At 43.3% G+C, this 26,063-nt stretch overlaps 1 protein-coding gene and 1 long non-coding RNA gene across 3 annotated transcripts in view; one reads left to right on the forward strand and one right to left on the reverse strand.

Moving 5' to 3' along the window:
* The window catches only part of LOC146775837 (NACHT, LRR and PYD domains-containing protein 12-like), a 984,872-nt gene that overhangs the window by 124,601 nt on the left and 834,208 nt on the right, over positions 1 to 26,063 (forward strand). The gene's annotated exons all lie outside the window — the stretch shown is intronic.
* LOC146775838 (uncharacterized) lies at positions 11,058 to 12,070 on the reverse strand. Its single transcript, XR_014972289.1, has 3 exons — positions 11,974 to 12,070; positions 11,721 to 11,850; positions 11,058 to 11,154 (listed from the first exon to the last, which is right to left on the reverse strand). It is a non-coding gene; the product is annotated as an uncharacterized LOC146775838 (long non-coding RNA).

Raw genomic sequence — 26,063 nt, forward strand, 5'->3', positions numbered from 1 at the left:
CAGTCAGTTGATTTTTTAACTGGATTATATGGTGAGGTGAGTCCTCATCCCTTCCTACATGATTTTTATACAGTGCTGGGGCTTGGGCTACTCCCCATTTCGTGGCTAATGTATATTTTAAATGAACTGGAATATGGTTGGAGAAGGCAGGCATAATGATGGCCTCGCTATGTGGGCACTCCCTGACAAACTCTGGTGGCCAGTCCTGTTCTGCTAGAAGTATATTATAACCCTTTGAAAGATGCTCCCAAAAGACTCCTTTCACTTTTCTTGGTATGTCTCCCTCCATTCGGAGTGTTATTTCATATAACCTATGTGGAGAACTAACCCTGGTGTCTACAGTCTCAACTTGTATGTCTTCATTCAAGTCCACTGTCTCCAGAAGTCCCTTCAGGTTCTGGCGAGCTATTGTGACTTCTGCTGCACTGTCCAGCATGGTCTGGGCCCATTCTCCGTTACTGAGTTGGGTTCTCAGTATTCTCGGCATGTCTGATCTTTAGACCTGCTACCTTTTTCTTGGAGAATGGAGGTTTTGCTTTATTTTTCTGAATGTGTTGATCGTCTTTGGACTTCACGCGTTCCTTCTTGTTTTCTGACCGTCCTCTTCTTTCGGATGTTTGTGACGATATCTGAAAGGTACGAGAGTAGCGTGTATCATTATCTTGATATCTGTCAGGTTTTCTCAAATTATCCCTATTCCTGAGGTTGTACCTCCTTTCAGAGGGCTCCTTTTGTGGAGGAGACCTGCCTCGGGAATGGGAACGCTTCTCTTTAGAATTCTGTAGGAGTGTTTTTAGGAAAGACCTTATCAGGACTTTCAGACAGTTGTGGTTTTACTGGTTTCTCTCCCAGACTGTCTCTGCCTAATTCCTCATAGGATTTTTCAATTATTCTGGCTGGTTCTTGAGGTTGTTCTGTTACATCAAATTCCCTTTGTTTTTGGCTGATCGCCACTGATGCTGCTTCTCCTTTAATATTAGATAATATTGTTGTTGAGACCTGGTCGAAATTTATAACCCTTTGAAAGATGCTCCCAAAAGACTCCTTTCACTTTTCTTGGTATGTCTCCCTCCATTCGGAGTGTTATTTCATATAACCTATGTGGAGAACTAACCCTGGTGTCTACAGTCTCAACTAATTCCTCATAGGATTTTTCAATTATTCTGGCTGGTTCTTGAGGTTGTTCTGTTACATCAAATTCCCTTTGTTTTTGGCTGATCGCCACTGATGCTGCTTCTCCTTTAATATTAGATAATATTGTTGTTGAGACCTGGTCGAAATTTTTCAGTAACTTCATACCTACATTCAGAGCAGGCTCTGCCCCGTATTCGTTTTGAATCTGTTTCAGGACATCAGGTATTACCTCCATAGACGGAACACCATGTGTTTTTGTGTAGATTGCAGCAAAGACTGTGCCCCAAGAGGTGCAGTCTTCCAGATGTGGTATGATCCCCATTGGTAAACAGATTGTTAGAATTCTGTATTTCTCCTAAGGGCTGGTATTAGGAAATACCGCTTTGATTTGAGTAATTTTTTGAGCTATCCAGAATGGAATTTGTTCACGTTTTGTGGGCATTTTACTCATGACTGCGTGTAAAGTCTGTGGAGTGATTTTTAGTGTATTCCCCTGATGAGGGGTTGGATTTTGAATGGTTAATGGTAGTTGGACTGTGAAAGTCCGCAGACATATTGAACCAATTGTCTATAAATTTTGATTAGCTCCTTGAGTTGAGCTAGTAGATCCACATCTGACATTTCTTCAATGTCAGGATGAGGTGTGTAGCCGGCTAAAATCGGCCATGTTGCTCCTGGTCTACCTACTGGACCGAGCCTGGTAATGTGATTGTAATGTTTTAGGGCGCCTTTAAACCAGAGCTCATGCTCCTGGTATGTGAGTGGAATTTCAATATCCTCGAAAGGAATATATTGCTCTGGTGGTTCATCTTCTTTGTAGAAGTGAAACCAGTGTATCACTGGATTTGATTTTGGGAATACTATCCATGAATAGAATACCTCTGTCTGGTGAGATTCACGTGCCTCTATCACAAAAACTGCTCTACCACCTCTTGGTGTCAGACCATGTTTTAGAGTGATGGCTCTCCTTAAATTTGGATGGATGATTATAGCATCCTCGTCGGTTTCTTGAAAACCTGTACGATTAAAAGCTGCTGCGACTTGGTCAGCCGCAGCTCCACCAGTATCGGTGTTTGTGCCGTTTTCGGACATGTTGAATTGAAAAATGCAGAGCAAGTTTCAAGGAAACAAAGATAAGGTGCACAATATTTTGGAACACTGTATCCTTCAACGTTGAACAAAACCAAACAGCTAATACATAGGACTTTCGTCCTACTCAGCTATGGCGGATATTATCCCTACCCAGTCCAGACGTATTATTGAGTTTTATGAGTAGAGGATCTCTGAGAAAAGCACGACTGAGTTACTTCAGTATCTAGCGTTAAATTAGTGCCTTACCAAACCGTTGGGCACCATGTAGTGTAGTTCCTATATCCCTGATAGGCTCTGCGCATTGGAATAACATTCACTATGGGGAGAGGATGTGGTTCGTCGGCTTAAACTGCCAACTTTGGTGCAGGAAACCCGGGTTTGAGGCTCGAGGTCGCATCCACATCCTGTGATTCTGGGCAAATCACGTAATCTCCCCGTGCCTGAATGTGTAATGTAAATACGGTGCTCATGTAAAGCGCTCCAATACCTTCGGGTCGAGTTCGCGCTATATAAATATGCAACAAAAAAACAAAAACCACTATAGATTTGACATAGGACTAAGGTCAGTATGTCTCTATTGAGTATAATAAACTTAATTACTTGTGTATGCCAGCTAAATCAGAGGTCACTAGAAACTTCTTGAATATACAAGAAGGGATTAGTTTCTGACAACCGCATAAACATGACACCTTTGTTTCACTTCAGAATCGGAACAGTCTCAGAATCGTGGAAACAATAGTTAATAGTTTCACTCAGTCAATCGTGCATGCTTCGTTTCTATAGAGTTGCACAGAAATAGAGGGACTGGCGTTTCAATAAAAGGGTTTAATGAACAGTCTTATTTTTAATGCAAGAGATATGAATTGCTACAATCGTAAGACAGAGTGCGAAGTATAATATGTACGAGGTTAGCAGTAAGATAAAATAATACTGCAATAGCATGGTTTGTAGCTATGACATATATTAATCAAAATACATACATAAATAATATAAGCTAAAATGTGACACTCATCTGATGCTTCTAAATTGTTCTACCCCAGTGTACCTAACCTAAGTGCAGTACGAGGTTTGAAGTAGGTGCTATTTCTAAAGTATAGCTAGCTATATTTTAGTTTAGCCAAGAGTTGCCAAAAGTTTCTCTAAGTTCTAGTCAGCTCCATACCTGAGAATGAGAGAGGTTGGAATCTCTTTTCTGGACTCGATAGTCTAACCCCCCGCAAGGGAAGTCAGAGAGCACTGGAGCTGGATTCTTTGCGAGGAGGATGGCAGCGTCAGGTCAGTGCATCAGGCTGGAACTCGATCTCCTTCCGAACTTGCCATGGCGAACCGCGTAGTCTGGGTTGGATCGAATCCTCCGGGAACCGCAATTGGCCAGGGCAAGTGCTGGCATATTTATACCTTGAAGGTGTCTAGGAATGCCAGTATTGACGTAAAAGTCGGGCAGAGGAACGTCATGAATGAACCCCTAAGGAATAGATGTTCATGCATACTTAATGAGTTCTTGGACAAATCAATATTCAAGCTGAGGGAAATTCCTAAAGGCTTATGGGTCTGGTTTTCCAAGAATTAGTTGTGACGTGGATCGATGGATGTAGGTGACCATGCCTGTATTTGGTTTGAACGGACAATGTCTAAATAAGGGCCGGATTTCTATGTCCAAATAAAGGCAGAATTGTACCTATATAAGGGCATAAATCGGGAAACCTATATACAGAGTCTAAATCTGCACACAACAGTACCAAGTGACCAATGCTAGCAATTTCAGGACAGACCATTTCTTGACAGTTGTTAATTTCACCTGGGGAGGGGTAACTGGCCCTAAGAAGGTTGTGGTTAGGTCAGACCTCCCTGTTGAATGCTTGTTGGGCAATGATTTAGAAACTTCAGCTTGGGCTGAAGTAGAGCTCTAGACTCATTCAGAAATGTTGGGAATCCCTGCAGAAGTGTTTGCCATTGAGGTAGTGGTGTTCCCCAAAATGGGTGAAGAACCACACATCAATAGAAACAAGTTAATAAGAACAATAAGACAGTTTGATATTTGTGTAGGCAATACAGTATTAATATTGCGGGGTGCTAATGAAGCTGTAGCACTTACTACCCCAAAGTGCTGTTGGCAAGTCGGTAGAACGACTCGTCCATACAATTAGAAAAAAGAATCAGCTATGAAGCACACCCTTTATGTTAAATAAAGTTGAAAGTCTGTCAAATAAGTCTAAAGTCCAATACTATGAAATGAATATACAAATTGTTAGAATCTCTGGACAGTTCACAAGTAGAAAAAATCGAACAGGATACAAAAGTTGACAAGTTTTTCAAAATTATATTCTTCTTTATTGATTGTGGATCAGTTTCCAGACCAACGTCAAATATCCAAAGCAGCCAAAACAGCCAACACGTGTTTCGTCTGTACTTATATTTGTACAATGACTTTTTCAAGGCTGTTGACAAGGAATATAAATATGTATAAACAAATAAGAAACAAATTTCAACACATTAAGAAAATGCAGAACAGAGTTATTTTATGACAATGGTTTATACCCAAGTGTCAAGATACAGAAGTGAAGTAGAGCTTCTCTAATTATATGATGCATAATCCCAATAAAAAAGAAGAATAAGGACCAAGGAAAAGAGAAGGAACGGACCCAATCAACTGATAACACCACCGTGACCAAACCTGAGTGGGATTAGGCGAAAGAAAGGGTGTTAAAAAGTGTACAGATATAAGAGAAAAGTGTAAAAAAGAGAGAGAGAGAGAGAAAGATGACCACGAACATGTCCAAAAATAGTTTTTTGAGGAAGTTATAAGACACTTAAAAAACAGTATATATGTTGAGGTATAAATGTGTACTGTGGGAATGGTGATATGCTAATCGTCATGGCAATAAGAAGACTAATCATATAGTATAAAGTTGACAGTCTATAGATGCCTGTTGAGACACATGTAAATAAATGTCTAGAGCACACTACGCATGTCAACAACTAGTTTGTATAACTAAACCCACCTCATAATATAGTAGGATAGTCCACAAATCCAATTTCTTAGTCCAAGTAGGCATCAATTTAAATAGGCCAAATCCGTGGTTCAATAAATGTTGATGTACACGAATACTAGTAAAAACGCGATGGAATTAGCTGAACAAAAGAAAATATACAAGAAATGTAACGTACAACGTCAGGCATAGAAACCAAGTGCAAAACGCGCCCCAATCTATATAAGTAAAGAAATAATTTAATTGAAAACAATAAAACACTTACCAAGCTAATGCTTGAATTTATATAAGGTTAAGTCTTAACCAGTCCAAACAGTTTAACGAAAAGACACCATGGTAGGGTATCAAATGGTGCAGAAGCCTGAATGGGAATAATGAGTGTCTAAGTCCAGGAGTTATGAGAGTACCAGCATAATAGAAACAAACTCTAATAGTGCGCACTCCCTATGCACTAAAATTATAGATTGGAAAGAGTCATATCGAGTGGGCGGAGTGCCTAACAAACTACTAACTAAGCCCACTATAGCGCTACATATCATGAGTTAAGATACCGATAGTAAGCATGCCTATATTGGTAATGTCACTCACCCAGAATAAATTTGAGTCGTAGTAGCAATGGGTAGAGTCCAATCCACAATGTGGCAGATGTACACCGCGAACTGGTAAGGAGTGGTTGTAAAACCTAAATAACAAATTTGTATTATCGTTTTATAAATAATAACCCTCTCAACACGCAGACACCAATCAAAGGATAAATCGTACAAGGACGTATAGCATCCTAATGTGAGTCTGAACATATGAATTATAGCCCTGATTTGCGGAACTACTAGTCCCATAATGCATATCGGTTATAATATTGATACCGAATTCGAAAACATCCATAGTATCCCAAGCATATGAAAACACAAAGAAACAATAAAAGTGAAAATGTAAAAGGTAAAATTAACTGGGGACGCAGCCAGACACATCAAATGTCGAGATGCTGTCAATTATGAAGCAAGGGGATATCCTAAAAGTAGTAGTACGAAGAGGCACATGTAAGGTCGCCAATATGCGTCATGTAATCTTACCGAATAGTCGTAGTCCGTATGAAGCACCGAGCGTCTGGTAACGCCGAAAGTAAGTCACAACAAGTGCGTGTGGTCACCATCTTGAAATGAACTAACGGGAGAAAAACACCGCCCACTAGCAACGTCACCATTGAAGGTGAACATAGAGAAAGGACTGTGCTAGTTGGTGCAATAAGCGCCATGTTGAAAAAGTTAACTCAGAGCTAAAGGCACCAACATGAGTAAATCAATCAAATTGTAAGCCTCCCTCATCTCCTATGTTCTATGGAACTGACGTGTAATATATAGTAAACACGTCTAATACGTGAGATAAGTCGAAAGTTGAAAATATAATATGTTGCCAAACAGCATTGCGCGCTCCACCAAAAGTATATAAATCCTGTGTTGATAAAGTAACGGAGTCAAACACAATGACTAAAAGTAAATGTAGAAACCTTCAACTAGAACATATACTAAGATCAGTGTAAATAAAAAGTGTATTAAGCAAGGAGATGAAAGTTGTATGTGTAAGGTACATGAGTTAGCATCGAGTATGATAAGGAAACATCAAGTATACATAGGAAATATATCCTACGTGATTCCTGCATTTAAATGAGAGAAGAGATAAAGAACGACAGAATAGGAAACGTGAAAGACCAACACATGAAAGGAATTACCACATGTTTTGTGGGTGACTATCCACTTATATGTTAAGTACATGACTAGTAATCATCTTTGATAAAGTAAACATAACAGGTTACAGATAGAACAATAAGAACAAGTAGCGTATATTTGATTGTTACTTGCTGGTTATAATGGGTTAGCATTGAAACACCAGAATCTAGGAATCAGCAAAACTAGTGTTGTTATGTAGATACATAAGACAATGTTAGATTGGCGCTAATGTAATTAGTCTTTTAAGAAAACATGCAACTCTCTATCTACGTTGATTCCGTGATCGACAGACCTCAGTTTAATAAGCCATTTTGTTTCTAGTTTCCTCAGGGCCAGAACTTTATTACCGCCCCGGGGGTCATCAACCAGTTTGTCAATAGCATGGAATCGAAGCTGTAATGATTCAGTTGTTGTGTGTTCGGCATTATAATGTAATGCCAGAGGGTAATTGGTATTCTTCTTTTTGATGGCTCTAATATGCTCCTGTATTCGTTCTTTAAGGGGTCTTATCGTGCTGCCCACATATATCTTACTACATTGGCAGATGATACAGTAAACAACGTACCTAGTATTACAATTGATAAAATGATTGATTTTATATATTCTATCCGTATTGTAACTGAAGCTGGTGATTTTATCTTCTGCATACTGGCATATGTTACACATGGAACATTTGAAAAAGCCTATGGGTTTCGCAGGTAACCAAGTGCTAGATGGTTGTCGATCTACCTGTATTGAACGATTGAGCATGTTTTTAAGTGTCCTACCTCGTACATAAGTAATGTGAGGTTTCTTTCTGATGTATGGATCTAGGTCATGGTCCAGTCTGAGCAAGTGCCAATGTTTCAACAGGGTGCGATATATATCATTACTATTTGAATGAAATTTTGTAATCATAGCAATTTCATTGGCTGTTGAAGCGTTTTTTGACCTTTTGTTGGATCTAAGCAGATTAGATCGTGTTGTCCTGTTTATTCTTGTATGAGCTTTGTCTAGGGTACGTCTGTCATATCCCCTAATGATAAATCGTTTCTTTAAATTCAAAACTTCCCTTTGGAAGTCATGGTCTGTACTGCAATTCCTTCTCATCCGAGTCATTTCTCCAAACGGAATGGCCCGAATTTGAGAAGTTGGGTGCGCACTACTAACGTGTAAAATGGAGTTACAAGCTGTTTTTTTGGGAAAGAGCTTGGACTCCAATATGCCATTGTCAACAAATAGTGTCACATCTAGGAAATCAATCTCTGGTCTACTGTGATTATGTGTGAAACTTAGATTATAATCATTGGTATTGAGAAGGCATAAAAAATCATCAAGGTGTTTGATCTCTCCCTCCCATATGAGCAAGATGTCATCGATAAATCGACCCCAGTACACAATGTGGTTGGTCAAATGGGGTGGTGTTGCTTTCCAAATATGTTCTTGCTCATAAAACCCCATGTAAATATTAGCAAATGAGGGTGAGAATTTCGCCCCCATTGCAACACCAGAATGTTGTCTGTACCAAACATCCAGGTGTTTGAAGTAGTTGTTCTCCAAGGTCAATTTGGTAAGTTCTAGGATCATTCTGGTATGCTCATATAGAGTGGCATCCCTTTTAGATAAAAAATAAGTCAGTGCTTCCATGCCTTTGTCAAGTGGAATACTAGTATACAATGAATTAACGTCCAATGTAACTAGAGTAAGATCATTGGACCAATGAAAGTGTTCCAACTTGTTAAGAAGATCCTTCGTATCCTCAATAAAGGCAGGTAGTTTGCGGACAATAGGTTGGAGATAAAGATCTATATATTCTGAAATACGTTCAGTGGGACCCCCAATGCCAGAAATAATAGGTCTGCCCGGTGGTGCAGTGATGTTTTTATGAATCTTTGGTAGGGTGTAAATGTATGCGGTTCTAGGTGTGGAATTGAACAGATATCTAAATTCCAAATCAGAGAGAAGTCCAGCATCTAGCCAATATTTAAGTGTTCTCTCTACTAGAGTATTGACTTCCTTCATTGGATTATGTGTAATTTTGGTATAAACTGCGTTGTCCGATAATTGTCCCTCAATTTCCTTTAAATAGTAATCATTGTCCATGAGGACAATATTGCCGCCCTTGTCAGCCTCCCTAATGGTTAGGTGTGAATAACTTCTCAATTGGTTCAAAGCAGTTCTCTCTTCCTTAGTAAGGTTGTCTCTGCACTTACTGTGAGAACGATATAGTTTATCCTCCAATTTGTACAGCTCAGTAGTGACCGCCCTGAAGAAGCAATCAATGATGTTATCTGATGGCAGAGTAGGTATAAATGATGACTTGGTTCTCAATCCACTATCAGTTTGAGTATTACTAATAATATTCAACTCTGACAGTAATTCCTCCACATCGGGGACTGTTTCAAGACTGTCGTCAAGTGACATAAGCATTTGTAAATTATGTATATCTTGAATAGATTGTCCACTGACACTGGTAGTGTAGATTGGTATAGGACACAGTTTATTTTGGCTGTCAAAAAACTTTTTCAATTTAAGTCTACGTGTAAACTTAAATAAGTCAATATGAATTTGGGTAAAGTTTGGTTTAGACATAGGAAAAAAACTAAGTCCTTTCCTAAGTACATTGATCTCACTTGCACTTAAACATTGTTTAGACAGATTTACAACAGATACATCATCCATTTCATTCGGTGTTGAGTTCTCAGTACAAAATATCATGGCAGTATCATTAGAATTCACATCGGCACTCACTTGTTCTGAACCCGCGTCCCCGATCTTGTGATTCTTTTGGTCCCTTCTAATTCTGTTTTTGCTTCCCCCTCGCCTGGTCCTATTCTTACATTGGGTCTTTGATTGTTGAATCCCGGTCTGGTACCCCTCCTGTACCTCTCTAGTTCTGATAAAAAAAGAGGACGATGAGGTACCTTGAACATTCCCATCGGATCCAAGAGTAGAGGCACCATCATTCCTAGTTTCACTAATATCACTAGCAATACTGGAGAGTTCTGAGTCACTAACTGTGTTGCCCGTGTCCATTCTTTTTTTAACAAGTTCACGAACTCCAGCTCTGGGTTTTTGTTCATCAATTTGTTTTGCAAAAGTATATATACGGCCATTTTTGTAGTCATTTTCATCTCTTTTTAGTTTGCGTATTTTTTTATCACGTATGTAGTTTTGGTGTGAGCTTAGTACATCTTTTAAGATTTTAAAGTTCTTCTCAGTAGCCTCTTCAGCATTGAGTTTTCTTATCTCCTCTTCAATCTGTTCAATCTCCTCTATCAATTTAGCTCTTTTCCTTTCCGCATGACGGACCAGTAGATCCATCATGCCAATGGGCGAGGATGAGATGAGTTTCTCCCACTCTTGTAGGAGATCGGGATCCAAGTCCTCGAAGGTTGGGAAGATGATTACTCTCAATCCTCTCGGAACTTGTCCGATCTCAATGTATTTTTTCAAAGTTGAAAGATCCCACCATCTGGACAATTCAGCCTTCCTTAATCTTTCTAGTTTAATGAATAATTGTTTTAAGCCTAATGGTGTTACTTCAGTTAAAGGTGTTATCTTAGATTGAATCCCCTGTCCAGAGAAAATGTCGTTGAATAACTTGTCCCTTTCATCATTGAACTCAGCCATACTGAGTAGGAATACGATAAAGTCTTGTGCAGATAAGTCAAATCAGATCACGATTAATGATCTGATGATGCCTACAGAAAAAGTGAGTGCCGGTATCACTGAGAAATTTAAGTACAATTGAGGTAGTGATGTTCCCCAAAATGGGTGAAGAACCGCACATCAATAGAAACAAGTTAAGAAGAACAATAAGACAGTTTGATATTTGTGTAGGCAATACAGTATTAATATTGCGGGGTGCTAATGAAGCTGTAGCACTTACTACCCCAAAGTGCTGTTGGCAAGTCGGTAGAACGACTCGTCCATACAATTAGAAAAAAGAATCAGCTATGAAGCACACCCTTTATGTTAAATAAAGTTGAAAGTCTGTCAAATAAGTCTAAAGTCCAATACTAGGAAATGAATATACAAATTGATAGAATCTCTGGACAGTTCACAAGTAGAAAAAACCGAACAGGATACAAAAGTTGACAAGTTTTTCAAAATTATATTCTTCTTTATTGATTGTGGATCAGTTTCCAGACCAACGTCAAATATCCAAAGCAGCCAAAACAGCCAACACGTGTTTCGTCTGTACTTATATTTGTACAATGACTTTTTCAAGGCTGTTGACAAGGAATATAAATATGTATAAACAAATAAGAAACAAATTTCAACACATTAAGAAAATGCAGAACAGAGTTATCTTATGACAATGGTTTATACCCAAGTGTCAAGATACAGAAGTGAAGTAGAGCTTCTCTAATTATATGATGCATAATCCCAATAAAAAAGAAGAATAAGGACCAAGGAAAAGAGAAGAAACGGACCCAATCAACTGATAACACCACCGTGACCAAACCTGAGTGGGATTAGGCGAAAGAAAGGGTGTTAAAAAGTGTACAGATATAAGAGAAAAGTGTAAAAAAGAGAGAGAGAGAGAGAGAAAGATGACCACGAACATGTCCAAAAATTGTTTTTTGAGGAAGTTATAAGACACTTAAAAAACAGTATATATGTTGAGGTATAAATGTGTACTGTGGGAATAGTGATATGCTAATCATCATGGCAATAAGAAGACTAATCATATAGTATAAAGTTGACAGTCTATAGATGCCTGTTGAGACACATGTAAATAAATGTCTAGAGCACACTACGCATGTCAACAACTAGTTTGTATAACTAAACCCACCTCATAATATAGTAGGATAGTCCACAAATCCAATTTCTTAGTCCAAGTAGGCATCAATTTAAATAGGCCAAATCCGTGGTTCAATAAATGTTGATGTACACGAATACTAGTAAAAACGCGATGGAATTAGCTGAACAAAAGAAAATATACAAGAAATGTAACGTACAAAGTCAGGCATAGAAACCAAGTGCAAAACGCGCCCCAATCTATATAAGTAAAGAAATAATTTAATTGAAAACAATAAAACACTTACCAAGCTAATGCTTGAATTGATATAAGGTTAAGTCGTAACCAGTCCAAACAGTTTAACGAAAAGACACCATGGTAGGGTATCAAATGGTGCAGAAGCCTGAATGGGAATAATGAGTGTCTAAGTCCAGGAGTTATGAGAGTACCAGCATAATAGAAACAAACTGTAATAGTGCGCACTCCCTATGCACTAAAATTATAGATTGGAAAGAGTCATATCGAGTGGGCGGAGTGCCTAACAAACTACTAACTAAGCCCACTATAGCGCTACATATCATGAGTTAAGATACCGATAGTAAGCATGCCTATATTGGTAATGTCACTCACCCAGAATAAATTTGAGTCGTAGTAGCAATGGGTAGAGTCCAATCCTCAATGTGGCAGATGTACACCGTGAACTGGTAAGGAGTGGTTGTAAAACCTAAATAACAAATTTGCCATGACCAGGTCACAGGCAAAAATGTCTAACACTGAACAAGCCCTGGATCCTGGAAAAATGGACCAGGCGCCGTCCAAGAAAAGGAGCAGTAGGGTTAAGGCAGTGTCCTCCCCCTGACTCAGAAAGCAGATCAGTTTCTTGAGGGAGATGATCTCAGTCCTGAAGAAGGAACTGTCCCAGATGAGCTTGAACCTGATCAGGTTGAGTTCTTGGGGACACGGGGCCCTTCTAGGGCAGATCTGAGCCAGGAGCAGCTGAGCTGCCCTTCTCTTGAACCTCTCAGACAGCAAGCTGCTGCTGAGGCTGCTGGGAGTACTAGTGGGTCCCATAGGATCTACTGGATCTACTGGAATGAGGGACTCCTTTACTCAGAGAGTAGAGACCCCAAGCCTGGTGCCACCAGTAACCCTGGGTGGAACACTACGCTACGCTCGCGGAGTGGAGTGTGCGTAGCGAGCGCAACTACGTGCTACGTGAATCGCACATAGCACAGTGCAAAAACGCGTAGCGTAACGGGCATTCTTTGCTCGCTTGCGGTCCTCAACGTCAAGTTGGCGACCGCTAGCGAGCAAAATCAACATCCCAGCAAGACTTCTTCCTCGTTCGCGATCGGCAACATCAAGTTGCTGATCGCGAGTGTGGAAAATAAACCTCCTGCCGAGATTCTCAACGCAGGGAGGTCAGGTTTCTCATTGCGAGTGGTCGCGTATGCTCGCGACCGCTCGTGATGAGAAACTACCAGTCCGCGTTAAAAAAGCTGCCGCTTGAGTACCAATCTAATCGAGTGGCAGAAAACAACCGCTTCACTGTGCATGATGCCGTTTGCAATGATTGCACAGTGCGGACAAGCATCTGGCACTGTGCAATCATTGCGAACAGCATTTGCCTTACACACTATGCAGTTCGCGTAGCTTCACGTAGCTACGCGTAGCGCGACGTTGTGAAAAGTGCACTTCGCGTAGCTACGCGTAGCGCGACTACACGAACTACGCCTAGGGTAAGCCACCAGGAGGTTGGTTATATCTCTGAAGTTTAGGGGCTTCCTATTGACACTAGCACATGACATCCCCTTAGCAGGTCACCTAGGCCAAAACAAGACTTGGGACAGAGTTGTCCCTCACTTTCATTGGCCTCACATATCTGAAGACACCAAGAGTTTTGTCGCTCATGTGTCACCTGTCAAGCCAGTGGTAAGGCAGGTGGTACTACAAAGACCCCCTGATACCACTACCGGTGGTGGGGGTTCCCTTTGAGAGGGCTGGGATTTATATAGTTGTCCCATGGATCCGCAAACTGCATCTGGGCACAGATTTATACTGGTGGTGGTGCACCATGCCACTAGGTATCCAGAAGCAATTCGCCTTACACCCACCACAGCTCCTGTGGTGGCAAGAGCTCTCCTGGGAATCTTTTGCAGAATGGGATTCCCTAAGGAGGTAGTATCAGACAGAGATGCAAACTTCATGTCTAGTTACTTGACTGCTATGTGGAAGGAGTGTGGAGTAAATTACAAATGTACCACCCCGTATCACCCACAATGCGATGGGTTAGTTGAAAGGTTCAACAAAACCCTCAATGGCATGATTAAAGGTCTCCCAGAAAAGCTTAGGCGCAGATGGGACATACTTTTGCCCTGCCTTCTCTTTGCCTACAGAGAGGTTTCACAGAAGGGGGTTGATTACACCCCATTTGAACTTCTGTTTGGACATCCAGTTAGGGGTCCATTATGTCTAGTGAAGGAGGGATGGGAGTTACCTCTCAAACCCCCTAAACAGGATATTGTAGACTACGTACTTGACCTCTGCTCCAGGATGGCTGAGTACATTAAGAAGGCAACTAAAAACCTTGAGGCTAGCTAGGAATTGCAAAAGGCCTGGCATGACCAAAAGGCTGTGCTGACTGTTAACCAGCCAGGGCAGAAAGTATGGGTGTTGAAGCCTGTGACCCCAGCAGCCCTCCAAGACAAGTGGAGTGGCCCCAATACCATAATTGAGCAAAAGGGAGAGGTTACCTCCCTGGTGGACCTTGGAACTCCCAGGAGCCCCCATAGGGTGCTTCATGTCAACAGGCTCAAACCACATGTTGACAGGGCTGACATGGGCTTGCTCATGGCTACTGATGAGGGACAGAAGGAAGAGAGTGACCTGCTCTCACAGAACCCTGATGATGGTTCAGTCAATGGTGTAGTTTTGGCAGGCAGCCCCACTGTCCAGCAGCAAAGTGTTTGCAGAAAAGTTCTCAATCTGTTTAGACATATGTTTTACTGACTCCAAGTCAGACTGCCTGGTGCACTCATGAAGTGGGCACTGGGGACAGTCTTCCTGTTAAAAATAAGATTTGCAGGCAACCTGACCATGTCTGGGACTGTATCAGGACTGAAGTCCAGAAGACGTTGGATTTGGGTGTGATTTAACCCTCAGATAGCCCTTGAGCTAGTCCAGTAGTCTTGGTACCCAAACCCCACACCAAAGATGCTAATAGAGAGATGAGGTGTTGTGTTGACTACAGATGTCTCAATGTAGTCACTAGGACTGATGCCCATCCAATCCCTAGGGCAGATGAGCTTATAGATACTTTGGCCTCAGCCAGGTTTCTGAGCACATTTGACCTAACAGCTGGGTACTGACAGATCAGACTAGCTGATGATGTAAAGCCAAAGACAGTATTTTCTACTCCTAGTGGGCACTACCAATTTGTGGTGATGCCCTTTGGTTTGAAGAATGCACCTGCCACTTTTCAAAGGTTGGTGAATAAAGTCCTTACAGGCCTGGAAGCCTATAGTGCAGCGTATCTAGATGATATTGCTGTCTTTAGCTCCACCTGGGAGGATCACCTGGTCCACCTGAGAAATGTTTTGGAGGCCCTGCAGAAAGTAGGCCTAACTATCAAAATCACCAAGTGCCAGATAGGGCAGAGTCAGGTTGTGTACCTGGGTCACCTTGTGGGTGGAGGCCAGGTTCAACCATTGCAGAGCAAAATCCAGACCATCATGGACTGGGTTGCTCTAACCACCCAGACTCAGGTCAGAGCTTTATTGGGCCTGACTGGGTAATATAGGAGAATTGTCAAAGGTTATGGATCCATAGTGACCACTTTGAATGACTTTACTTCTAAGAAAATGCCAAAGAAAGTTCAGTGGACAGTCAGCTGTTAAAAGGCTTTTGATGACCTGAAGCAGGTCATGTGCACTGCTCCCATTCTGAAAAGTCCTGACTACTCCAAACAATTCATTGTCCAAACAGATGCATCTGACTTGAGGGTAGGGGCTGTGTTATCACAATTGAATGATGAGGGTCAGGATCAGCCAGTAGCTTTTATTAGCAGAAGGCTGACCCCCAGAGAGAAACGTTGGTCAGCTATTGAGAGGGAGGCCTTTGCTGTGGTTTGGGCTCTGAAGAAGCTGAGGCCATACATGTTTGGCACTCACTTCATTGTTCAGCCAGACCATAAGCCCCTCTTATGGCTAAAACAGATGAAGGGTGAAAACCCCGAACTTTTGAGGTGGTCCATTTCCCTACAGGGGATGGACTATACAGTGGAACATAGACCTGGGAATAACCATGCGAATGCAGATGGACTCTCCAGATATTTCAAATTAGAACATGAATACCAAACTGGTCAAGGTTAGTTTATTGTCCTTACGTTTGGGGAGGGTTGTGTAGGAGAGTAGGATCTGCTTCTTACAGTTACTACCAGTTTTTGCTGATGTTTCACTATTTTTGACTTAGACTGGCTGGGATCCTGCTATCCAGGACCCCACCCTAGCTGCTTTCTCCTATAAATTGATTACATGTACTTTAGGTACACTCCAGATTGGATTCTGGGGTACCCTTATAAGTCCCTAGTACATGGTATACTATGTATCTAGGTCATAGGTACCCCAGAGGCCTCTCAGGGGTTGCAGCATGTAATATGCCACCCCTGGGAGACCATTCAAAATGACACAACAGGTCTGCTACAGCACACCTTACTTAGATATAGGTTCACTATATCTATCCTAATCACTGCACATATAAGTCACCCCTATGGCAGGCCTTATCATTCCTGAAGGCAGGGTGCTGGGTTTCATGTGAGAGGGTGCCCATGCATGAGCAGAGACCCTCTGCAGCTTTCGGAACCTATATTCCGGGGTTGTTTGTGATGCAGCCAATCATATATACTTAAGTGCATTATAACCTCATGGTAAATGCTAACTTTAAAACAGCTGCATGGAAACATGTCGTGTTTGGTGTCAAACACCTTGGAATCATTCCTCCACACCAGTAACTGGTGTGGGAGGTATGATTCCACCCTACTAGAGGGAGAAATATGACAACACCGGTACACCCGGTACCAGCTTTACAAACCTTGGCATCACAAAATGCATGCTGCCAGCCACAGACACATGTCTGCCCTCCTGCTGCTGGACGAAACTCCAGTAGGGGAAGGCTGGACAATAGGTTTCCTGTCACAGGGAGGTGTGATGACCACCTCCCATACAGGCTTTAGTGTATTGGGTCTGGGTGGGTGCACTCTGAGAGTGCTTTGATGTCTGCACTGGTAGCACATTTGGTATCCCTGGGCATAGTCCAGCTCAAACTGGTTGCAGGGGCTATCAGCCCCTGCTCTGGCGTGAAACTGGACAAAGGACATGGGTGTAGCCACCCCTCTGTCCTGACCCTCCCATAGGTGGTTCCCCAGAGTTTGTCCCACCCCTTCCTCGGGTATAAAGTAGGAACCCCTGGCTACAGGACTTTAGATTTACCTGGACAAAACTCTGCTACAGAAACCAAGTACTTCAACTATCTACACTACATTGGATGTCCGAAAAATCTCCCTTGGAGTAAAGGAGTTACTCCCCTGCAAGGCAGGCAACTAAAACGCATCTGACCGGTTTGCATCTACGCAGCTCCTGAAGGACACTGAACATTTTGCTATACAGGAGGTGGGTTCCCAAGCTTCCCCGAGGCCGATCAGTGCTTTTTGCAATTCCTGAGGCTGTGCTTTGGGCTACTTGTAGTCCAGACCCCGAGCAGTTATGCCACTGAAGATTACCGGCCTACACTCCACGAGTGTTCCGTGGGCTTGTATTTTGTGATTCCTCTCGAGGTCCCTTCGCGATCCCTGTTCTGTCAATCTGTGGGTTCCTGTGAAGGCAACTTTAACTTTCAGTGAGTTTTCCTGGTTGCTCCAGACGTGCCCTGACTCTCCATCGCTTGGGGAGTACCCAGGACCTTGCTGGTCCACACCGAAGCATCTTTTCTCTGACCGCGTGGTTTGCAGTTGCCAAGGCTTGTTGGTCTCCAATCCGGACACTGACCCCCCAGCACTCAACATCCTTCGTGGGACAGGTCGCCTGCGGACTTTGGTCGTCGTCTCCTGGTCCCCGTTGCTGCAGAGTCAAGCTTCACCTCTTCGCACCTGAAACACCAGACATCGGTGGGCATTCGTCTACTGAGCCCCTGGTCACCCTGAAGTGACCCAGACTCTGTCCCCATTGCTTTCAGGTTCTTCTCAGCTCCAATCCAGGCTTGGATCACATCGGACACTTCTCCTCTTCCAGGCAGCAGCACTTTGCAGCATCACGCCATTGAAAACAACGAAGATTCCAGACAAAAATATATTTTATATATACCTTGTGTGGTTCTCCTTTCATTTGTTCATTCAGGAGGTTATGATCTGGTAAACCAAGCTGCTTTACATTCCTTCGAGACTTAGCCAAAAGGCTGCTCTCCATAGCTACCACTAGGATAGCTTTCAATAAAGGTTGTCTTTAACCTAATCAAGAAGGGTCATTTGGACTGGTGCAAGGTGCCCACTATAACTAGTGGACAGCATATACCAGGCCAACTTCTCACAGAGCGCACTTTTGGTCTCCTTAGGGTGCAATTCAGATCTCTTGACCGTACTGGTGGGGGGTGTTGTGTACTCATCTGAAGTTGCACGTAAGATAATAGTAGCCTGTTACGTATTGCACTAGAACAGGGCTTACTCATATCACTCAACACTCACCAATGTCAAAATACAAGAAACCGGGGTGGTGGCCTAAACAGATGTCAGCATAATCAGGTGCATGATCAGCAGATCAACTCTTTTTTCTTTGGAGCTGTTAGTTTGGTTACGGCCTTTATGTGGTATGACAATGACTGGTGGAAATTTAACACGCTGTCAATAAATTCTATCTCAAGACAACTCCTCAAACCTTTCTTAATGTATGTAACTAAATGCTAGTTTCAAGGGATATAAAATAGCCCATGTAAAATACTTTGTGGGACGTGTTTTTAGTTAATCTGGTCGATGAAGTTAAGGACTCCATGGGCGTGGTACGGTAACTGTTCCTTTAATTTTAGGATGTCCCCAAGCCCAGTGGAAATCTCTACCTTTGTTAGGGACAGCCATCATGACAGTTCATGTCTATGCATTGAGAGAGTGAGGCATGGCTTTGTGAACAAGAAAGGACTCTTACAGGTTTATCACAAAAGTATTTTTTTCAAATTCAAATAAAAAAGTATTATATTGGAATTAGAAGGTTACAGGGAAAAAAAACAATTATACATTTCCTATGGTGTTTAGGTGCCACGCTGTGTGGCTCATTTTCCTAATTTCAGTCGCCTTTGCAAGCAGATGTTACATGGGGGGTAACAGGCAGTGAACACTTCACATTCGTCCACTGACTCTACATTGTGGTGCCAACAAATGCCAAAAGCTCAGATGGGACTTACTGGTCTAATCCATTTGAGGTTTATGTCAGTGGTGGAGAGGGAGTACTCTCTGGCACTGACATAGTGAGGCTTTGGATGAGTAAAAATGAGGGGGCATGACCTCCAGTTTTGCGGATAAGGTAGAATGATTCAGCTGTGACAAAGTACCCTGTCTGCAAAACTCTTAGGGGCATATATAATATACTCTGGCAGAATGGCGCACATTAACTTGCTGTACTGAGTTGCATGAAAGGAAGTGAACAGAAATGTTCAAAATTGTACAAGATAGGTAAAGTTTCTCATATCTCCTTCTATTGCTTCTTGTGGCTGTGTAGCACGAACGCAGGCACCCTTGGACCATGGAGCAAATGTTCCTGTGTTACAGTCAGTATTGTATTTGATCAGGACGGGAGACCAATTAAAATCTTAGAAGGATTTTTGTATTTGTGATGCTGAATGCATCATGCATACAAATAATAAGCAAGGCCACTGGAATTTAGCGATTGTGCGACTGCTCCGTTTTTTGCATAATTATGGATTAACCGCATTTGCCACATAATCCATCATCTGTTGCATAATCTGCATATTTTAACAAAAATAAATTGTTTCTAGCTCAAACAGTTCAGAAGTTACTGAAAATGTGTGTTTGTGCTGCGCAGTGGAAGAACCTTTGCAAAGGTTGACTGATCACCTTTCAGTTGCTTATTGCTATATTTAGTTGTTAAGCTGGTACTAATGAGATTCAACATATGCTTGGACAGTGTTAACATATGTAAAAATTTGAAAGTAATAAAGTAATAATTTCACAAAAGGTGCTGCATTAAGCCACATAATGTGGCCCTCCCCTGCCAGATAATTTCAGTAACCCTGATAATAAGTATTGGAAATAAATAAGTTAATGTCTCTTCTTTATGCCTAGGTTGGTTATTTTTTTTTTCAATCTGTTTTATTAAATTTTTGTGAAATACAAACATGAATCACATATAAGCACAGTAAAATGTCAATATGTCTAGGAGCATGATCACCTTGCATTTCAATAGCATACAAGCCAATATGTTCTGAAACATTACATGCAACCGCATCCTCATGATGTAGGACTGTCTGCGCCGTCGGGATGCCTGAGCCCTTTAAGAATAACGTACCAGGACTGCGCCATTGGATACTGGCGCAGTCCCGCAGTTTCCTCTCTATGTAAGGTGGTGCTCTCAGCCTGTGCCCACACAGCAAGGGACTTCGCCCAACTTGTATGCGTTGGGGGGGTCTCTGTATTTCCATCTCTTCGTGATTAGTCGCTTTGCCGTTATTAATCCTAGATCCCTAGATCCCTAAATCTGGATGTTACTTTATTTTTTTTGTCCTCTGACTTAGACCCAATATGCAAAGTTCCCATGTGCACTGCAGCGGCACTTTGGTGCATTTCGTTAAGGTCTCCGCAACTGCCTGCCAGTATGGCTGAAGTGAGGTACAGGACCACAGCATATGTAATAGATCAGCGTCAGCCAGTTGGCACCTTGGGCAGGAAGAGGTAGCGATATTGAAGTATTTATTCATCTTGTCAGGGGAAAAATATGCCCTGTGTAATATGTATGTCTGTATGAGCTTGAATCTCGAACTACGCGGTATATACGTAGGGCCAGCGAGTATCATGTCCCATTCCTTATCTGTCCATGGTTGTCCCCTGTCCTCAGCCCATCGCGCGTGGAGACTCGTCAGTGGCATCAATGTGTGCTCAAGGAGAGCCCACACCAGCCAACGAACCATGTGAGATCCCTCACCCATGATGTGCAAATACTGTATGAGTTGATGTGTTTGCGGCTCAGTTGTCATATCACCCCAGGCCGTTGTCAGAGTTCGCAATATAGAAGCATGTATGAGGAATTGACCGGTAGGGATATTATTCTCCATAGCTAATGTGTCAAAAGTTAAAAGAGTGCCCTCTGCATATTGATCTCCCACTGCCTCCAGCCCTGCCTCATGCCAAGTCGCCAATTCAGTTTCAGACACTTTCGCTCTGCCTCTAGGAGTCCCTGCGAGTGGTATCAATGGAGCATAGGGAGGTGTGTCTCGAGTCAGCTGAAGGCTCCTGCGATAACACCTATGTGCTAATTCAAAATACATTTGAGGTGGGCGGGGGGATTGGGTAAGGGGGTGGAATAGGTGGCATAATTGAGATTGTGTCCACGGCAGTGAGGCGGTAGCAGTGTCATCTAGATTCCTGCCACTCAGCCACTTTGCTACCCACTGCAATTGGGAGGCAAGGTAGTAAAGCTCCATATTCGGAACTGCCAGTCCGCCTTTGCTCGTTGGCGCATACATCTTCCACAATGCTATTCTAGGTCTTCCTTTATTCCAAATCAAGTCACGAAAAATACTTTCCAAATTCCTAAGTATCTTGACAGGGACATATATAGGGAGATTCGAAAAATGGTATAACAGCCTTGGCAATATTATCATCTTGGTTAGGGTGATGCGGCCCATTACGCTCAATGGAAGGGTTTTCCAGAAATGTACCTGCGCTTTAATGGCAGCGATGGTTCTCATTAGATTGCCGTCGAGTACATCAATAGGGGATCTGTATATGTGGATTCCCAGATATCTGAAAGTCGTTGGATACCAGGTCAGGGTAGTCCCATTGATTATTATATCTGTTTCTGTCATATTATTACTGAACGAGTACAAGCCAGACTTTGTCCAGTTTACCCGAAGCCCGGACATTTTCTCAAATTTTCGGAAATTGTTGGCTATGCTTGGAGGTAAATTCTGTAAATCCCTTATGTACAATAATAGATCATCCCCATATAGGGAGACTGTGTGTAATCCGTCACCCAGGGGTATGCCCCAATCCGCGCCACTTTCTCGAAGAATTACCGCTAGGGGTTCCATTGCAAGAGAAAAAAGCAATGATGACAGTGGGCACCCCTGTCGTGTCCCCCGTTTTATGCGTAGTGCATCTGAAAGCAGCTTTCCCGTTTTTACCCGGACTGTGGGGCGTTGATATAGCAGTCGCACCATCTGTACATATCCTTCCCCTAAATCATATTTACGCAGTACTGCTGCGAGATAAGGCCATTCCAGTGAATCAAAGGCCTTCTCTAGGTCAAGCACCAGGCAACCAGATTGCGGCCAATTGTCCGTAGCGTATTGTTGTATTTTGAATAACTGGCGTATATTTAGGGATGTGCTTCTAGTGGGGACAAATCCGTTTTGATCGGGATGGATTAATGTTCTAACTATCGGGGCAATGCGCTTGGCCAGCACAGATGCAAATATTTTATAGTCTGTGTTAAGAAGTGCCAATGGACGATAAGAGCCAAGAGATTCTGGATCTCTCTTTGGCTTAAGTAGGGAGACAAGCGTCGCTTCATTTTGCGTGACTGTGAGGGCAGAGTCCTCAATGGCAGCTCCATATAGGTTTAATAATGGAGGTATCAGGATGTCTGGGTATGCCTTATAAAATTCTACAGGTAAGCCGTCTGGGCCTGGTGACTTGCCATTGGACAAGGAAAATATACTTTCTCTAATCTCTTCTTGTGAGATGGGTTTACCAAGCTCCTCACTGTGTCCTGGAGAAGGCAGCGGTAATGTCAGCTCCGCAAGATAAGACTGGATATCTGTGGGTGTGGCTTGCAGCCGGGATTTATACAATGTGCTGTAATGGGATGTGAATGCCTCGTGAATGTCAGTCTGAGAGCACAGTGTGGCGTCCTGCGGTGTTCGTATTGATGTGACTGGCGAGGCTGCCACTTCTTGATGAATCAACCACGAGAGTAGTTTGTCCGCTTTATCACTCTGATGGTGTGTCCTCGCAGAGTGAGCTGCATAGTTCAGACAGCGCAGCCTGTCCAGCAACCGAGAATGCTCTTCCGTATCAGCTGCTAGAGATCCTTCAGGTTCCCCGGCTGCACTACACTCGCCTACGGGTAACCTCCGCTCTATGTCGGTTAGCTCTCTTTCAAGCTGTCTGCGCATTCCTGCTTGGCTACCCAAGCAGTGGCCCCTCATTACTACTTTAAATGCATCCCATTCTAATTGCGGTGTGGAGGCTGGTATTCTCGTCAAAGTATTGAGCGGCGGCGGTAGCCAATGAGCTACGAAAAGGTGCGTCTAAAAGTATGTTAGGTTGTAACCTCCAGGTTGGGACTGGCGGCCTAATATGTTCCCACTCTAGATCTAGTGTGTGGGGGTTGTGGTCCGAGTGTGTCCGCCCTAGATAGTGTGCCACAGTGACATTCGAGATCATAAAACGATCGAGGTGCACATGTAGTTTGTGTGCTCCCGAATAATAAGAATATATCTTATTAGTTGGGTTTCTGTGTCTCCATGCATCCACCAAGTGCCATTGAGTCGCCCAATTGTTCAGTGCTCGCATGGCAGTAGATACGTTTGTGCCTGTAAGGGGGGGAACAAGCGATCCAATGTAAGATCCAATACACTGTTATAGTCACCGCCTAGTATCAGAGGGGTGTCATGCCAAGGTGCTAGTATCTGTGAAATGTTATACAGAAAAAACCCTGTTCTTTGTTTGGCGCATAGAGCGATGCGATCACAAGTGGCCTGCCATCCAGTATACCCTTCACCACTACGTATCTACCCTCCTCATCAATTTTCGTGTCAGTGACCTTAAAGGAGAGCCCTGGTCTAACCCATATTAAAACCCCTCGTGCGAATGCTGAATAACCTGTGGCATATAATTGTCCCCGCCAGCGACGGTGTAGATGTGTTAATTCCGTTTTAGGTAAGTGCGTTTCCTGAAGGAGAGCAATTTCTATACGATGTCTCCTGAGGTAACAGCGTGACGGGGTATGTATTCCTCTCACGTTCCATGTTCCTACTTTAACTGATGTCATAATATATACGTAATAACAGCAGCAGAGAAGAAAGTGAATATGTCACTGATAAGCTAAACGTTACCGTTAATGGAAGGCACAACATTATTGGCTTTACAGTTGCAAAGTATCTGAATTTTATGTCCCAACATACTACAGATGGCGTTCCAAACAAAATTACATATAAAGATAATACCAAAAGGACGAATATGCAACGAGCAATCGTCCAAACTTTGCATAGCAACAACATTTAAACAATGACTAAGGGGGTGGTCTGCGCACTATGCTATAAAATAGAATCAATCAAGTTTCGCAGCGCTGTCTCGAGAGGCTCCCCGGTTACCGGCCAATGTTCAAGGGGCAGAGGTCGAGGTTTCACCTCTACATTATGAGGATAATTTCAGATATTTATGAAGGGCATATTTGCTATCATTAACTTGCAACAACAGTTCTAAGCCTATCAGTTTGTTAGGTTCCCTGCTCTAGACGCGAAGCGGCCAGAGTATGGTCACCAATAGTTATCTCTCTGAGTGATGCAGAGAGTGACATGGTATACTTGCTTGCCCGAACTGTCCTCAAGCTCCACATCTTGTAGTGGAGGACTGCAGGTTGGACCTCAAATGATGTCGCCAGATGTCTGCGGGGTGACGTCTGGCAGTTCATATGAATCCTGTGAAGTCTGTAGGTCATCAGAAAGGTCATCATCACTGGCCTGTTCCTGCTGGCTGAGAGCGGAGGCGCCCACTTCCATCGCAGACCCACTGATGCCAGCTGCCGCCCGAAGGGCCTTGCGCTGCCCGCTGAGCACCTGGTCTTGGTCCAGTCCAGTAAGGCTCGCTGCTGTTTCCCCTCCGCACCAGCCTGCGGCGACGAGATGGGCCGCCCCGTGCCTGAGTTTGCTTGCGAACAGTGTCTGCTCCAGAGTCTGCAGGAGCATATGTGTCCATCCAGTCTTCTGACAACTCCGGTGTATCGAAGAAGTGCGTTTTCCCTTGTGCGACCACTCGCAGCCGAGCGGGGTACAGTAGAGAATATTTAAGACTGTGTTGGTGAAGGCGCTTTTTAACTGCCATGTAAGAGAGTCTCTTTTTCTGAACCTGTATTATGTAATCCGGGAAGAACATTACCCTATGATTGCCAACGTGGATGTCTTGTAGTTTCCTGGTTTCTTGTAGCACAGCGTCTCTGTCCCTATAGTTGAGCAGGCGGATAAGAAACGATCTTGGGTTGGAGCCCGTGGGTAGAGGTCGTGTAGGCACCCTATGCGCTCGTTCCACCACAAAGTGAGGCGAGAGGGCTCCCTCGGGCAACAGAGAACGGAGCCAAGTCTCAGTGTACGCAATGGGATCTCTTCTTTCCTCCTTCTCTGGCAGGCCTACCACGCGAACATTGTTCCGTCTCGCCCGCCCTTCAGCATCCTCGACCCTGTCCTCTAGGAATTCTACTCTGTTGAGCAGGTTTCGTACATGATTGTCCCCCGCTGCTACTTTCAGCGATAGTGGCTTCCATGGTGGCAGTGCGGTCCGTCAATTTACTATGGTCAGCATGCAGGTGGGTAAGATCAATGGCTACCTTATCTATTTTATTTTCAAGAGAAGTACGAATTTGGTTAAGTGTCTCTCCCAGTTTTTCCACTGCTGCAAGTACCGCATCTAGTTTACTGGAGGTTGGATCGATGTGGGTCTGCTCCGCCATCTTACTCGTTTTCATTTTCGATGCCAGGCGTGGCGCTAGGGTACCTCCTGCTCCTACCTTAGCGCATGTACCGTGCGACATCAGGCCCGGGCGTCAACTTGATCGTCGTTCCCCACAATTTCAGGCCTGCAAGACCTGGCGCAGTGAACGATGAGTCAAGAGAGTTAGTGCGTGAGGCCTGTTTTGTTTCCTCCCTTCGCCTTGTTCCTCGTCTCTGTATTATGTGCGGCCCAGGTAGTGGTGATCATATTGCTGTCCACCTGTAGTGCATCTGTAGTGTACAGCGGTGAACTGAGCTGAGGTCCCTATCACCTGTGCGCCCCTCGGAGTCCCCAAACAGTTCCGACTTCAGAAGAGAAGTTATAGGCTGCAAGGAACAGTCTGAGGCTGATTTTCACCAGGCAATAGGATGGTGGGAAAAGTGACTTACAGCTTCAATGCAAGAGTTCCCAGC

This window comes from Triturus cristatus, chromosome 12 (genome assembly GCF_964204655.1).
Source record: "Triturus cristatus chromosome 12, aTriCri1.1, whole genome shotgun sequence".
NCBI lineage: Eukaryota > Metazoa > Chordata > Amphibia > Caudata > Salamandridae > Triturus > Triturus cristatus.